This window comes from Copidosoma floridanum, unplaced genomic scaffold (genome assembly GCF_036245765.1).
Source record: "Copidosoma floridanum isolate Cflo_tuat_1 unplaced genomic scaffold, Cflo_Japanese_pri ptg000002l, whole genome shotgun sequence".
Classification (NCBI taxonomy): Eukaryota; Metazoa; Arthropoda; class Insecta; order Hymenoptera; family Encyrtidae; genus Copidosoma; species Copidosoma floridanum.
Genome location: NW_028321879.1, coordinates 279,350 through 296,538, shown reverse-complemented (window position 1 = coordinate 296,538; position 17,189 = coordinate 279,350). Strand labels below are relative to the sequence as shown.

The following is a 17,189-nucleotide window of genomic DNA, read 5'->3' as shown; positions in this document are numbered from 1 at the left end:
AATGCCATAGACATTGCGAAGAATAGGTACCTTTCAAACAGGTTTGCTGTTGCGGCATCCGCTAGAGCCCAGTGGTCCGTGATTCGTAGCCTGGGTTTGACTGGCACTCGATTACCATCCCCGTTGTCAAGATTAACAGCTCAGACACTGATGTTTCTTCGGGTCATCCAGCATTAAATGTAGCCACCCTACAGAGTGTGCTAGACATAGTGGTGTGTCCTTTACACTGACACGAAGAAACGGAAACGGTGAGCCAGGGTGACTCGCAAAATTGTGGACTGTTCTTTATCGACAGCAGAAAAATGAGTCAAGGAAGTGGAGTGAGTACTGAAAGCATGGGTAGAAACAAGAAAAGGATGAGGCCTGAAAAGGAAAGCTCGGTTTCAAGTTCCACTAAATCTGAAGATAAAGAAGTAGGCCCGAGTTGGTACGTGGATATTGAAAAAATTGAAAAGGTTGTAATGGGGCACATGTAGGACTTACGCGCTAGGTATAAGTTTGCTAAGGTCGCTGAAGAGTTTCTCCAAACTCAGATCTCAAGAATCAAGAAAATAGATGTTGCTCTGGCAATAGAAAACTCGGCTCTAAAAGCGCAACTCAAAGAGAGGCCAACCATCGACCAGTTACCTGCCCTGAAGGAGCGTCAAATGATCCCACCAGTCGTAAAAGGAAAAAATAAAATAAATACCGTACCACGGAGAAATTTTGCAGCAGCAATAAAGTCTATCTCAGAAAAGCCAGTTTCACCTGATACATTCAAGAAAGTAATGAAGGAAACAGTAAATCCGGTCATTGAGAGACTCAAAATTAACATTGTATGAAAAACAAGAGCAGGTGGCATCGTAATAGAATCTAGCTCTGAGCTTGAACTTAAGAAGTTAATACATAGCGAAAAACTCAAGAGTAGCGGGCCGGAGGCCCAACTTAATAAAAGAATGCCAAAAGTAATTGTATATGATGTACCCAGAGAGATGACGGCTGAGGATTTGACCAGTGCAATTGCAGTTTAAAATTCTGAAGTACTCAACGAGAGGCTCCAATTTGAGAAAAATTTTAAGGCTAGATTCAAAACAGGCCGGAGAGATAAGGACAATGTGCACTGGGTAGCCAAGGTCACGCCTGAGCTGCGAAATATACTGATGATAAGAAAGGTCCTATATATTCAAGGGAAGCCGTGCCGTGTAAATGATTATTGTAGTATTTCACGGTGTTACAAGTGCCAGGGACTAGGTTATATTGCCAAATATTGCAGGTCAGGTGTTGCGATTTGTGGCCACTGTGCAAATGAAGGACACAGCCTCATGGACTGCCTGGACAAAAAGAAGCAAGCGGCATGCGCCTTATGTAGGCAACAAAAGAAGCCAAGCACTCACATTGCAAATAATAACTGCCCCTCGTACCAAGCGGCATTAAAACGAGCCACACTACAAACAGATTATGGCGCAGAGTAATTCTATAAAAATCCTGCAAGTAAATCTTGGCAGAAGCCGAAACGCCACCGATGAATGCATGAAAGCAGCATACGAAACGGGAGTAGATATACTGCTGCTACAAGAAATATACACACAAGTGGACGAACCATCAGGGTTGGATGGATACGATAACGTCATTATTGCTGGAAATAAGCCTGGCGAGGTGCCATGGGCCTGCATAGTGGTGCTAATTAGATGTCTCACCGCAACAGCGCTTGCTTGTGTTAGTACGGCCCACTGCGCGGTGGCGCACATTTCAGGACCACCGGGGGAGCTGTACTTGGTCAGCTTATATTGCCAGTACAGCCTGCCCATACAGGTATTTGCGCACCAGCTAACAACTGCACTGGATTTCATCTCCTTAAACAGAGTAATAATTGGCGCTGATGTAATTGGAGTTTCCCCCCTGTGGAGCTATTGACTTGACAATGCAGATAAAAACGGACAATGTATCAAGGCAATAATGATTAAGCACAACCTGACTGCGATAAATGCTCCGGGGCAGCCCTGTACATATAAACAGGATCTTCGGGACATAGACGTTACCCTAGCGGGTCAGAACATTTATACACGTCATGTTATTGGCTATATAATTATACTCCCCTTATTGCGTCTGAACGCGGTATTCGCATGCGATGGACGTTGCTTTCTGTTGCCCCGTGTATTTTTTGTTCTGAGTAATCAGCTTCTTGTGCCTGTATTCCTTGCGAGTGGTTTCCGCGTAAGCTGAGGCGTGGACCGTTGCTGGCCGCGTTTCTGACTCTGTCTGCCCGTTCGGGCCTTGTGCATTCGCGATTCTTGTCGTGCCGCTGCGGGATTTTTTGGTCTTCGCCATTTTTCACTGTGCCTGTGTAGTTCTTGTGTACTCTAATAGTGTGTGCCTTTACTTCTGGTTTTATATCATCTGTGTACTATATGTGTCTGTTATTGTTGTGACGGCGTGCGATGTCCGAGCGCGCGTCGAAGCGACAGCGCGAAGAAAGTTATGAAGATGAGAACGAGGAAGGGGCCACATCGTCTGACCCCCCCTCTGTTGGAGCCTTTGTTGACAATCGGTGACGTCACCAACATTGCTCACAGGATCAGTGAGCATCGCGATACTTTGCTTGAACTTTTTCGCACGGAGAAGGAAGCACTGAGATACAAGAAACTGCTAGAGGCTTTAAGGGGAATCGACGAGGCACTCTTGCGCTTGTCAAACGCTGATGTTTAACAGCTAACGGTCGCCAATACAGGCAGACACTACGAGGCAATCCTTGACCGGGCATGTAAGACTGTGGGCGAGGCGGTTTCAGCGTTTGGCAATTCTGCACGGCAACCCGATTCTACGTGAATAGACAGCCCGCGGGGCTCCTATGCTGCTGCGGTGGCGGGTGTGCCGCGTTGGGACCGCCCGGCGCACAAGGTTACGCTCAGCGGTGGTAAGGCTGTGCCTATAGCGCGTGAGAGCCGTATTGTCGTTGGGCCATCGAAGGATGCCGTGGACAGACTTTCCTCATCTGCCACAATTAAGCAGGCATTTCTGAGTGTGGTGCGGCCGGCACAGCTCAAACTCAACATTAAGCGCGTCGAGTACGGCCCTGGAAAGTCCTTGATCCTGGAGGGTGGTGGCCTGACTGCTCAGGCTTTTTCGCAGTGCCCTGATTTTTTGCAGGCCGGGCTTGAGGTAAGGCCTGACGAGAAATTGCGCCCGCGCCTAATAGTGCACGATATCCCCGTCGAACTGGAGAAGGAGGAGATCGCCGCATGTATTGCCATGCAGAATCTGAGAGAGGCAACTGTAGATGATGTAAGGCCTGTCTACCTGTATCCAGCAGCTAAGAAGAGACTGCGTTCATGTATGGTTGAAGTTAAGCCAGAACATAGACTGGAGTTGCTGCGACAGCAAAAAGTCAGCATTAATTGGACAAGATGCCGCGTTGAAGACCACATTAACATCATGCAGTGCTTCAAGTGTGCGGGATATGGTCATATTGCCGAGAAATGCCCAAGCAAACCGTGCTGCGGCTATTGTGCAGGCAAGCACACCAGCAGTTAGTGTGCAGTGAGAAATATAGACAATAATAAATGTTGCAATTTCTTGGCATCTGGCGAGAACATACTTTCCCACTCTGCATTTGACAAGGCTAAATGTCCATTTTTGCGAAGGAAAGTGGAGCGACGAATCCGACTCATTGATTATGGATCTATCGATTATGGATCTACGTGATAGCACTGCATTCAATATTGGCCATATCAACGCTCAGTCACTTAACGCACACTTTACGGACATTTTAGATATTATTGCAGGGCACCAACTTCATTTGCTGGCAATTACTGAGTCCTGGCTTGAACCTGATGGTTTATCCGCACGCTTTTTCATAAGAAACTATAAGCTGCTCCGTGCGGATCACCTTGGTAAGATGGGTGGTAACGTGGCACTCTACGTGCACGAGTCGATAACATGCAGGGTAATATCTCGCTTGGTCGGCTCGAGTGCGTACTCCAGGAGACCTGAATATCTGTTTGTTGGTCTCCTGTGATACTTCCAGTGCTTCTGCACATCTTCGACTGCTCACTGCAGTCGGCTGAGTTCCCGCACGCGTGGCATGTGGCAACAATGCACCTCATACCCAAGCGTCGGCTGCCTACGGAGATAGGCCATCTGCGATCCATTAGTATTTTGCCGGCACTTTCAAAGGTCTTCGAGGCTGTAGTGGCAGAGCAGATTTGAGAATATGTTCACCGCACCTATCTGATCGACCCTTTCCAGTCGGGCTTCAGGAAGCGTCACAGTGCTCACACTGCTCTAGTGCAGATGGTTGATGATATATGAGGGGCTGCGGATGATCGGATAATTACATTGCTTGTCGCCGTTAACTTTACACAGGCGTTTGACCGGGTGAATATCGGCCTTGTTGCTGGGAAGCTTGAGAGGATGGGATTTTCCGACTCGTCATGTGCCTGGATTCAATCATACCTTTCTGGCCGTCGGCAGGTCGTCGTAGATGGTAGGGGCGGCAGGTCTTCTCCTTTAGTCCGATTTTCGGGTGTTCCACAGGGCAGTATTCTCGGCCCGCTAATTTTCTCACTTTATGTAAACGACGTACCCTCGGTTCTCAAACATTGCAAGTACCACATCCATGCAGATGACTTCACTTTATACATTCATGGATTCTACAATGATCTACCCGTACTGGTACAGAAAGTAAACGAAGACCTCGACAGACTGTGCCGATGGGCTTTGGCAAATGGTTTGGTGATCCACCCAGGAAAGACCCAGGCAGCATGGTTTGGCTCCCGTCGCTACATTTGCCGCATTCGGGATTTAGAGTTGCCGAGGGTGCGCATCGATGACAAAGACATTCAGTATAGTGAGAGTATTAAGATTCTTGGCGTCTTACTGGATGGTGCACTAACTTGGACTCAGCAAACAATTGAAACCACGAGGAGGAGTTTTGCGGCCCTTTCGAGGCTTCGACAATGTGGTGACTCTCTGATACCCCGTGTGCGTCTGCTTCTGATTAAGTCGCTGGTATTCCCATATTATGACTACGGTGCTGGTTTGTTTCTTGGTCTGTCATCTGAGTTGCGAGTGAGAATCCGGCGCAGCATGAACGCCACTGTTCGATTCGCAACGGGTCTTAGGAAGTTCGAGCACATTACGCCTACATACGAGCGCTTAGGGCTCATGCCCTGCAGTGTTCGTCGTGAATACGTCTGCATCCGCAAGCTCAGTTCCGTTTTGGCATCTGGCGAGCCATTGTATTTGACTAAGAAATTCATCTTCCGACCACGCGATGCTACGGAATCAAGGAGAGCGGATCCCTCGGAGCTAATTGTCCCGTGGGCAAGAACAGACATTTATATGGATTCCTTTCATATGAGTGCTGCCTGGCTGTGGAATCGCTTATTGGGCGACTTGCGTGGGCTCTCAACGAGGCCTTGCTTCGGGGGAAGACTGGCGGAGTTCCTGCTACATGAACGATACAAGCGGCTGTAGCCCGTCGTCGGTGATGGTGATAATTTGTGCTATGTCTGTGATCGAGTGAATTCTACTGTGATTTATTTTTACATTTGTGTTTTATTAAATGTTCTGTGCTGACATTTTAACCAGTCTTACAACTTATATATATATATATATAAATATAAATTTATTTATTTATTACTTATATTTACTGTATTGCTCTCACATTTATCACTTCTTGAGATATTGTTATTTTATTTGTTAGTTCTATTTGTTAGTTTTATTGATATGACGTAATTTTGAATTCCCTCGAACTGATATATGTGTATACGTGTTTTGCAGTTACCTGCGGCACCTGCTGTTAATAGCAATAATCATGTAGTAAGCCGAGCTATCAAGGGCTGTAGCCCTTAGCTCTTTAAAACAATAAATTTAATTCAATTCAATTCAATTTAACACGGAGGAATGTGTTGCAGGCTGGAAGGTACATAAAAACTTAACATCCAGTGAACATAGAGCTATAAGTTTTAGATGGGACTCAGAAGATCCACCAAGGCCACTAATACGGCAAAGACGATATAATTGTGCAAAGGCAAACTGGGAGGTCCAACCAGGTTCACCATCTTTGGTGGACCGCTTCGGTACAAAGCCATATTAGTGTTCTGATATGCCACCAGAGCCCAGAACAAGCTTGTTAATTCTTTCGACTATTGGCTTTTCCAGAAGCTTGCCCAAGACTGAAAAAAGGCAGATTGGCCTGTATGATCGCAAGTCCACGAGATCCTTGTCAAGACTTTTAAGAAGAAGTCTCAGCGTACCACGCTTCCACACATCCAAGAGAACCCTGTGCTCTAGGCACGCGCCTAATATTTTTTCGAAAATAAGCGAGACGGCCGAAAGTGCTCGTTTTACAACGACCACCTCGACAAGATCCAGTTCCAAGGCCATTTTGTTCCTCATTCTTCTGGCCGCGCTTTTAATGTTTTCAAGAGAGAAGGCAGGCGAGTCCTCAGTGTTTGGGACCTCACCCGAGTTTTCTCTCATTCGTCTGAGCTTCAGAGTGCCGTCAGAGTCGTCGTCATCTGAAATGTAAGTGTCAAGCAGAACTTTTGCCGTCTCAGACATGCTGAGCGTGGCACCACACAGAGTCTTTAAGGCGCTAAAAGTAGTTTGGGGTCTTACTTTGCTGGCCTCCTGTTCGTATACGTATCCGAATACGTCCAGATTACCAGTGTCAGTGACAAAGTCCCTCCAGCTTGTAGTGCGAGCCTCGTGGATTGCTGCCTTGTACGCTTTTAAACTGACCCTGTATTCGCACAGAGCACCCTAGCTGCACACTGTCTTGAGCAGCCTGTATGCTTTCTTTAGTTTGGCTTTCAAACTAGTCAGACTACTATTCTACCATAGATTTTAACGAGCTTTGAACTGACTCCTTGGCATCGCACTCTTGCAAGAGTCAGTGATGACTTCCGTTAAACGGCTCGCAAAGATCTCCACATTGCTAACCACACTCAAACTGAGACTCTCGAGCCTTGCTTTTGACAGTGCCTTAAGCTTTGTTATCAAACATTTCCCAATCGTCTCGTTTTAAGTTAAACCTGCTTGTACTAGGCTGGGAGTGGCTTCAAGCTTGGCTCGAAGTCTCAATACTAAACGTTATAGCGTTGTGGCCAATATTGCTAACCCACGACCTTTCCACTTGCCATCCATGTATTTGGCCACTCATATTTAAGCTCGTCAGGGTGACATCAATGTACGATTTTCTTTTCGTAGTCTCCACAGTTGGTGGCCCGGTTTTTGAGTTATTGACGCTTAGGTCGTGGGCTGCGATCAGGCACTCAACAAGTTCACCCTCATCATTTGTGCCACTGGAGCTCCAAATATAGGACTCAGCATTAACGTCACCACCTATAATAATCCTTTTTTCCTTGAGCTTTCAAAGCACTTTGCCGAGATGGTCCAAGTGCGACTCTCTGTCATCAGCATACTTAAAATAATGGCTGATGGCATAGAACGAGAGTCCAGGGGCAGCAATCTCCGCTACTGTACAGTATTGGTTACTCATCTGCGGGATATAAAGGGCGTTTAACTTTGGGTTTGTGATGACAATTGCAGCCCATGGTTCATTTGAATGGATTGCCAGGATGGGAGTGATACTACCAAGCCCTCCGCACTTCCAGACGCCGCTAAGTTTGTTTTTCAAAGGATCCTAAATAAGCAAAATATTGAGGCTCTTGGCGGCAATAAGGTTGTGGACCTCGCCCGTAACCATCATCGAGCGACTCATGTTGAGTTGCAGGACTTTTAGTTTTGGGCCTGAGAGGTCAGGCTGGGCAAAGCTTCGACAAACACTAGCACCCTGGCTTTGTTGAAATGTACATTGAAATTGCAAAGCGCTTTCGACATTACTTTCAGCTGTGCTTCTTTTGACGCCTGTGGGTGTGCATTCAAGCGTGCTTTCAAAGTCACTCTCAACCCCAGCGGTAAGTAAGCTTTTGACACCTTGTTTACCTTTAACTAGGGTTTTAAGCAGGCATTCGACATTAGTATTGCTTTTTTCGTGGCTTTAAGCGTGTTTTCGACGCTTTGACTTTTCGTAGCCACCATTTATAGTGAGCTTTCAATGTTCTGATGCGCTTCTGACCTTTGGTCTCCATCGCAGCGTGTAAGAACGATTTTGAACACTTTAGGGCATTTAGCGTTGGAGTGCCCTTTCACTCGCGAAGCACTTTTAACAACAACTAGCGAGGAATTAGGGAGGCACGCCAAGGCTCCAAAGGCGTGCTTTTGGGCCTACGGGTGTTTTTAATATGTTGTCTTGCCAGTTGAACAGCTACCACGGCAGACTTTTTGCTTTTAAACCTCTCTCCTCTTCCTCGTCTTGATCCTCGTTTGGTTGTCATCATCTGGTTCGTACGTCCCCGGGCCGCCTGGGCAGCTGTGGGAGACTGTGGGTATATGAAACATAAATCTCAAAATTATTAAGACAGACTATGAATCCTGGATACCAGTGGGCCATTCATCCTTTTGCCGAGTGTCAGAGCTTAGGATTCTGGGGGGTTTATAGATAACCCGCCTTGCAGCCGTGCAATTAAGCCTAGCCCTGGGTTCCGTCAACCACAACATTCCCGCGCTGCGCCTAGCGCGAGTTGCTGAAGTGGCTGCCGGATTACCATATTAGAAAGGGAGCCGCGCTTGTTACCCCCCAGCTAGAAGTATCCCCAGTTTTGCAACATCTGCCCCCCTTATGTCAGAAAGAAAGCTTCTAGGGCTATTTTCTATATTAGGAGGGGAAGGGGTTTTGGGGTCACATCATGGAAGTAGAGAGAGTGAGAGAAAAAAGGAAAAGTGAAGAAAAGAAAATAGAGAGTGTGGTAGTAGAATGGGAGAGTAAAATTAAAAAATATTAAAATATATAAGAATGTGTAAGAGCATCCAAAATAAATAAAAAGAAGCAAAGTAAAAAGTGGTTAGAAAAGATAAGAAGAATTCACAAGAATTTGATATGGGATAGCTCAGACACGAGGACAAGAAAACATTATAAAACGATTTTAAAACAATTAGTGTGCTTTTAAAACCTGCAAGCAGAGGTGAGAGAGAAAGAAAAAAGGAAAGTAAAACTGGCACCTTTTCGAACAGCTAGAAAGTAAGAGGCATGAGTCACGCTGATAACCGAGCGTTATCACTGCAAGCAGAAGATAAGAAACGCAAAACGTATGCATTTAGCCCATGTTAAGCGAAGTTAAGTTAAATTAAGTTGAATATAATATATGCTTTGCAAAGAAACATAAAAAAGAATTAAATAATTTGGGCCAAATACAACTTTGCAAAGAACTAGCAGTTAAGAATTTATGACTTAAAAAAAGAAGTTAAGCAGTAGACGTTATTGAAATAAAAGTATAAACTGTTATAGATTTATATAAATAAAGGCAAACAAAATTAAGGCATTTGCCGTGCTCTCCCGTGGAAGAAGGCAACTGTCTTGCAGCCAGACAGTCCATGGCATGCAACTTGTGAAACTAAAACTAAACTGATACTAAAACTGTATTGAACTCTACTGCGATAGCCTCACTTATTTCCACAAAAAAATCACAGAAAACACAGCCGTAGCATTGGAAAATAAGAAAAAAAACACACACACATAACGCTAAAATGCGTGTGGGAGCTCGACTCGGACAGCTGATTTCCAAATCGGCCTAACTCGTGCACTACCGCGGTACTTCGGGAGAGCTCTGAGAGACACGTCTGTCTCCTATGGCTGCCCGAGCTGAACTCACTTCGACAGGAACAAATTGAGGAAGGGCACACTATAAGTGGCACTTGTTGTTATCCGTATAAGCTTTTACGCCCCCCATACGGAGGCCTTTAAAGTAATTACCTGCGACAAAGCAAAACATCGGCCACGGAAACAGAACTTGCAAAAATTCAGTGCCTATGGCGTGCCAATTTTTCCTGTTACGCGGTATATACAACAAAATATGCATCTCACGTAGCAGGCGTCCTTGGGTACTGGGACAGATGCTTTAGCCACTCTTATCCACCACTATATGGCCCAATCCGCCCCCCCCCCGATGTTCAAGAGGTGGACCGAGCCCCACGGGCTTCATTCGAAAGCGCACACAAGGAATCTCGGGTAGGCGCATCAGCTAGTTCCCACGTGGAGACTACACAAAAAAAGGACTTTTGCTATTTTAGGGGCAGCGGCGCAACTCTCTGAGGCTGCCAAACGCAGTCTTTATTTACCCAGCTTTTAATTCTTGCTAGAGCATCTTAGAGGCATTCCTGGGCCCAGCAGCATGCCACGCTGGCCCACAAGTGGGCACCTAAGCAGCCACTAGGCCAATCACGATTTAACGCCCAAAAAAGAACTCCTGCCTAGAGGCGATACTCTTGGGGTGGCATATACCCGAAAGGCCAAGGCACTGTACCGAGCTCAGTCACCCTCCACAACGATTTTATGACACGAACAACGCGAAGACAATGCACGCGCGCGAACCACCGCAAAGTTAAACCTCGCCCAGGCCTGGCACGTCAGCCACACCCACTTCACGACCAAGCACAACACGCCTCGCTCCTCAAAGCCAATCCTTATTTCGAAGTTACGGATCCAATTTGCTGACTTCCCTTACCTACATTATTTTATTGACTAAAGAGGCTCTTGACTTTGAAGACCTAACGTAAATATGGGTACGAATTGGTACAACAGCTTAAAGTGGCCCTCTCCTGGATTTTCAAGTTCCGAGGAAAACATCTGGACACCGCCGCAACTGCGGTGCTCTTCACGTTCCAAACCCTATCTCCCTGCTAGAGGTTCCCAGGGAAATCAAACGCTTATAAAGAAAAAGAGACTCTTCCCGGATCTCCTGTCGGCGTCTCCAGGTCATTTTGACTTACCCCGACAAACACACTTGCACAAGCCCAAACATTAACGCTTCCATTGCCGGGTTCCAAAATAGGAACCGGATTCCCTTTTGCCCGACGGATGTGTGCTTTTAATTATCAAGAATAATAAATTTAAACACCGTCATCGACATAGGATTTCTCCTAGAGCTTAGGATTGACTGACTAGTGTGCAACGGCTGTTCACAAAAAACCCTTCTCTACGTCAGTCCTCCAGGGTCTCGCTAAAGTATTTGCTACAACCGTTTAGATCTCCACCGACGGCGGCTCCAGGCAGGCTCACGCATAGACCCTTCTGCGCATATCGCCACGACCCTCCTACTAGTCAGAGCTTCATGACGTTGAAAAATTGCTTTTACAACGCCCCACTTGCCACTGACGGCCAAGTATAGGCGCGACAATTCAGCGCCATCCATTTTCAGGGCTAGTTGCTTCGGCAGGTCAGTTGTTACACACTCCTTAGCTGATTCCGACTTCTATTGCCACCGTCCTGCTGTCTTAAGCAACCAACGCCTTTCATTGCATCTCTTGAGCGTCAACTTCGGTGCCTTAACTTGGCGTTTGGGTCATTCAAAAGCGCCAGTTCTGCTTATTAAAATTGGCCCACTTAGCACTCTGATTTTTTTTTTTTGTATATAAATCTCATGGCTTCAATATTCAAACGAGCCAGAGATCTTACCAATTTAAAGTTCTAGAAAAGGTTGTAGTCAATTTGGCCCCAAGGCCTCTAGTCATTTGCTTTACCAGATGGAACTTAAAATTACGAGTGCCAGCTATCCTAAGGAAAACTTCAGAGAGAACCAGCTACTAGATGGTTCGATTAGTCTTTTGCCCCTGTACCCAGTTCCGACGATCGATTTGCACGCCAGAATCGCTACAGACCTCCATCAGGGTTTTCCCTGTCTTCTTCCTAACCAGACATATTTTACTATCTTTCGGGTCCCAACGTGTACGCTCTTGGTGCACCGCAGCTCGCAATGAGCACGAGACGCACCAGCAGTGCATATCTGCATACGTAATGCGAATCATCCTCCGTAAGTCACGGAGCACGAAGCTTGCAAAATTTTACTTTCATTGCGCCTTTAGGCTTAGTTTATTTGTATAAAATAAAACAAGTCCTAATGACTCGCATACATGTTAGACTTCTGGGTCCATGGTTCAAAACGGGTCCTAAAAGTATCCAATGCAGAAGCGTCACTGACCGGTAATTTAAATTGAAAAGCGCTAGGCTTTTCCGAGCCGGTTCGAAAACATTGGCGTTCAAAAGAGCTAAGCGCGCATGATAATGGCATAAGGTTCATTAAATCCGAGCGAGACTTGATTGATCACCAAGCCAAACGCATTTAAAAGTGCGACTTGATGCCAATTTTAATTAGAAGTTTTTAATACTGCCAGGCAGTTGATCGGGTAAAGGACACCGATGATCTGCCGTGCCATATTGGCACGACAGTCTCCCGTGCAAGCCAACATTCGACACCCAACGGGACGCAACGTCCTTCTACAAAAGGAGTGCACGCCGGCGTTGTTAGACATGACGCAGCGACTGCGTGCCACAAACGCAATAAAAACCCGAAAGCACCGCACAATCAAGCAACGCGATCACACGCAAGCAAACAGCCACTAACGATAAATCTCTCTATTCGAACTTTTGGATCTCTCAGGTTTACCCCTGAACGGTTTTGCGTACTTTTTAACTTTCTATTTAAAGTTCTTTTAAGCTTTCCCTCACGGTTCTTGTTTGCTGTCGGTCTCGTGGTCATATTTGGCCTTAGATAAAGCTTACCACTCGCTTAGGTCTGCAATCCCAAGCAACCCGACTCTAAGGAGAGGTTCTCACTCGGCGCGTTTCGGTCACTACAAGCCTGGCACCTTTTGCGGGTAAGTGGCCTTATTTAGGTTAGACTTGGACGCAAAGTGAAACCATGGTATAATCGAACCCCTCCAAACACCACATTTTCCAACGGCGGAACCGTGGGATTCAGTGCTGGGCTCTTTCCTGTTCGATCGCTGCTACTTGGGAAGTCCTTGTTAGTTTTTTTACATCCACTTAATAATGTTTTTAAATACAGCGGGTATTCTTGCCTGCCCTGAGGTCATCTTGATTAATTGTTTTTTGTTCGATTACAATTTTGTCTTAACAATGTACTTTTGAAAATCACTTGAGAGAAAAAAATTTTTTTACACACGTACGACGTTATGGAAAAAATACAAAAAAAGAGAGATATAATTAAAAGATTGCATATCGACCAGGTAGTGGTTTTTTTTGTCTCTTTCTCTCTTTCTTTCTTTTCTTTTTTTCTTTCTTTACTCCTGTGACGCTAAAATTTTTTATTTGCTTTTGAAACCACGACGCAAAAGTGATTTTGACGATCGTACGGCTCGTCCAGTCCGCTCTTGATTAATTAGTGTTCGAAAAAACAATTATTTAATGAAAGCTATGGGACTTGATCGAACGACGACCTCAAGAGAAAATAGAAAAAAAAAATTAAAAAGAATGACAAATGATTTAAACGGTATTAACGTCGCTACTCCAACTGTTCAAATTCAATTCCTTGTTTTCGACACTCTATTTCGTTATCGTATCTTTTTCAATATTCCTTTTTATTTTAAGTGACGCAATTATTATCATACGAACGCCTAATTATTTCGCTCGTACATCTTAAAACAACTATCAGACAGGTCGTAGATAACGACGCGTCGGGGTTCTCTTCGTGACCAGCAGTCTTCTCGTTTTCTCATCGAACGACCCTTAGCTAGACGTGGTCCACAAAATATATCCAAGGACCGCAATGTTCGTTCAAAGTGTCGATGTTGATGTGTCCTGCTGTTCACAATTTGACGTGAAATTAGCTTTGTTCTTGATCGATCCACGACCCAAGTAATCCATCGTTCAGGGTAATCAATTTAATATTATTATTATTTTAATTTTTTTTACTTACACTTTATGTTTAATATTGTCTAGGTCAATTCGAACTTTTAACATACGATAAACCAATACAAAACGCAACGGAGAGCCAGGCTCGTTCGAATAAAACGTGCCTATCGGTTCTCCGTTGGGCTACCCCGCTACGTCCCATAAATGTGACATGGAGAGCAGGCATTGGGGCTTACCACGAAGTATGACTAAACTTTTAGATAACAGGCGCCGTCTCCCATTTCTTCATATCCTGAGAACAAGGTAAAAGGGGCAACAACGGCAACACGCATACAGTTCATAATACTTCGTGACATTTATACGCAGTCTCGGCTCATTAAGCGTAAAATCATTCCAAAACCTGGGATAATAACGCGTACGCTATTATCCTCGTAAGCTCGATCATATCATTGTGGCTAAGTGATTGCATGACCACCATATGACAACGTTTCCCTGGTTACAACGAGGCTTTCAACAAACTTACCGTTGACCCAAGGAAGACGCTGTCTGTCAAAATTCAATCTTCGTGATAAAATTCGTGACCATAGCCTCAAGGTTGCCACGGCAAGACGCTGATCAATAGAAAGAAAAAATCAGGATCCGTTTTGGGTTCGCACCTTACAATTTTCAGGCAGGTGCGCGAGGGCGAGCGTGGCCAGCCCAATCGTATGTTTGATATATTATATAGCAAAAAAGGCTAGGCATTGGCGCACGCATCGAAACCTACGACCACTAATCCGTTACCTTAATTTCTTACAGCCCCTTGTCAATGATGACGGAAAGAGAACGAAAAGTGGCGCGAGGCACGTAAATGCAACGATTATACATTTCTCTTTCGCACGGCTTTTAGACAAAATTTCACTTTTTGTTTTTTTATTTTTTTTTCCAATGTAAAACGTTGTGACGTCGTACGTGCAAACGTTAATAATTCTTATACAGGTTAACCTACAGAATCTTGTTACGACTTCTACTTCCTCTAACTGATCAAGTGTGGTCATCATCTCAGCGCAATCGACAACGCAACAAGAGCGTTGCTGCGCGCCAGTCCGAAGACCTAACTAAATCATTCAATCAGTAGTAGCGCCGGGCCATGTGTTCAAATAACAGGGACGTAATTTACGCGAGCTTGTGACTTGCGCTTACTGGGGCTTCCTCGTTTATGGGGAATAATTGCAAGCCCTAATCCCTAGCACAAAGGGGGTTTAGCGGGTAACCCGGGCCTTTTGGCCAAGGAGGACATGCTGATTCTTTCAGTGTAGCGCACGTGCAGCTCAGAACAGCTAAAGGCAGCACATACTTGTTATTGCTCAATCTTGTTATGCTCGCGCCGTCTGTACCTCTAAGAAGGTTATTAGGTACGTCAGTAGTAGAAACCAAGAACAACCGCCAGCCCCGCGTGACACAAAAAGATTTGCGATAGATAAAGCATGCGACGAGGCCTTGGCCCTCGAGATACCAGAAGTAACGCCAATTTAGCAGAATAGAGTCTCGTTCAATATCAAAATTCACCAGACATATCGCTCCACCAACTAAGAACGGCCATGCACCAACACCAACCGAATCAAGAAAGAGCTACCAATCTGTCAATCCCTTCGGTGTCCGGGCCTGGTGAGGTTTTCCGTGTTTAGTCAAATTAAGCCACAGGCTCTGCTCCTGGTAGTGCCCTTCCGTCAATTCCTCTAAGTTTAAGCTTTGCAACCATACCTTCCTTGAAACCCAAAAGCTTTGCTTTTCTGAAAGCTGCCTGACAAGTCATCGAAGGAACATCGCTGGATCGCTTGCTGGCATCGCTTATGGTTAGAACTAGGGCGGTATCTGATCACCTTCAAACCTCTAACTTTCGTTCTAAATTAATGAAAACATTTTAAACAAATGCTCCCGCTTCTGTCTGTCTTGCAATGATCTAAGAATTTTACCTTTAACTTCGCAATACGGATGCCCACATCTGTCCCTATTAATCATAACCTTTGAGCTCCGGAAACCAACAAAATAGAACCGAGGTCCTATTCAATTATTCCATGCACTGGTATTCAGGCGTTAACAATCATGCTTAAAAAACACTCTAATTTGTTTAAAGTAAACGTACTGGCCCATCTCTACACCCAGTGCAGAGCATGGCGATGGGATTAAGCTGGTCCGCTCTTGCGCACGCACATGACAGGCAAACGCCAACGGCGGCAAAGCCGCTAGGCTGCCCCGTGCGAGACGAACGTTCAAGCTAAGCCCACCGGTAGGACGTCCCACAGTCTTGTCAGTTAAACATCGTGATCAATAAACTAACAGCGTGGCACACAGATTCAACTACGAGCTTTTCAACCGCAATAACTTCAATAAACGCTCTTGAAGCTAAAATTACCGCGCCTGCTGGCACCGAACTTGCCCTCTAATGGATCCTTATTAAGGGATTTAAAGTGTACTCATTCCGATCATCAGGCCTCATATAAGTCCCGTATTGTTATTTTTTGTCACTACCTCCTTGTGCCGGGAGTAGGTAATTTGCGCACCTGCTGCCTTTCTTAGATGAGGTAGCTGTTTTTAGACTCTTTCTCCAAAATCAAACCCTGATACTCCGTAACCCGTTACAACCATGGTAAGCGCAGAACTTACCAACGACGGTCGATAAGGCAGACATTTTAAACATGCGTCGCTAAAACAAGGACCATGCGATCAGCCAAAAGTTATTCAGAGTCATCACAGACTTTTACGAAGGACGAGAGAACGCGCGTGAACGCGTCCCTGCCACTGATTGGTTTTGATCTAATAAAAGCAGTGCCTTCATCTCTGGTTGGGACTCTGGTTTGCATGTATTAGCTCTAGAATTACCACAATTATCAAAGTAAATGTGAGTACGATCTTAGAAACCATAACTGATTTAATAAGCCATTTGTGGTTTTACCCTTTTTTGACATGCACTGAGGCATGCATAGCTTAATCTTTAAAACAAGCATATGACTACTGGCAGGATCAACCAGTTAGTTTTGCTCGTCAAAATTAAATTCAGAGCACACAACTCGGAGTGGCCTAAGAACAATAACGTCCTGTTGACCAGCTCGTCGGTGAATTGCGCTATTTTGCGTGTCATGAAAAAAACGCCAAGGAACGTGAAAGAAAACATAATTTGATACTTAAAGGATCCAATCGAGAATTTAACTAAGAGTCCACGACGCATTTAACACTTTAAGCTTGAATCTTTAGCTCTTGTCGTTAAAAACGAGGGTAAATTTGTTTTTTTTGTTAAATTCGGGTCGACCATCGCTAATAAGCGTCAACAACGTCTGAAACGCTGCGTTGCCTTACCGTGGTACTAAAAGCCAAGGGCCTAAGAACTTTTGGAAGAAGCGACAAAGACCATTTGTTATTCGTTGTTGACGACGCCCCACTATTGACCACGGCACTTTTATCATTTTAACGACCCAGTGAAAGAACGATACAAGGTCGGCACGGCAAGCTTAAAAGT

At 45.2% G+C, this 17,189-nt stretch overlaps 3 pseudogenes; all 3 read right to left on the bottom strand.

The window, feature by feature from the left end:
• Positions 1–10,562: 10,562 nt before the first annotated feature.
• LOC149375931 (large subunit ribosomal RNA) lies at positions 10,563–12,891 on the bottom strand (annotated as a pseudogene).
• Positions 12,892–13,561: 670 nt separating this feature from the next.
• On the bottom strand, positions 13,562–13,716 carry LOC149375930 (5.8S ribosomal RNA; annotated as a pseudogene).
• Positions 13,717–14,654: 938 nt separating this feature from the next.
• LOC149375929 (small subunit ribosomal RNA) lies at positions 14,655–16,707 on the bottom strand (annotated as a pseudogene).
• Between the last annotated feature and the right edge of the window lie 482 nt (positions 16,708–17,189).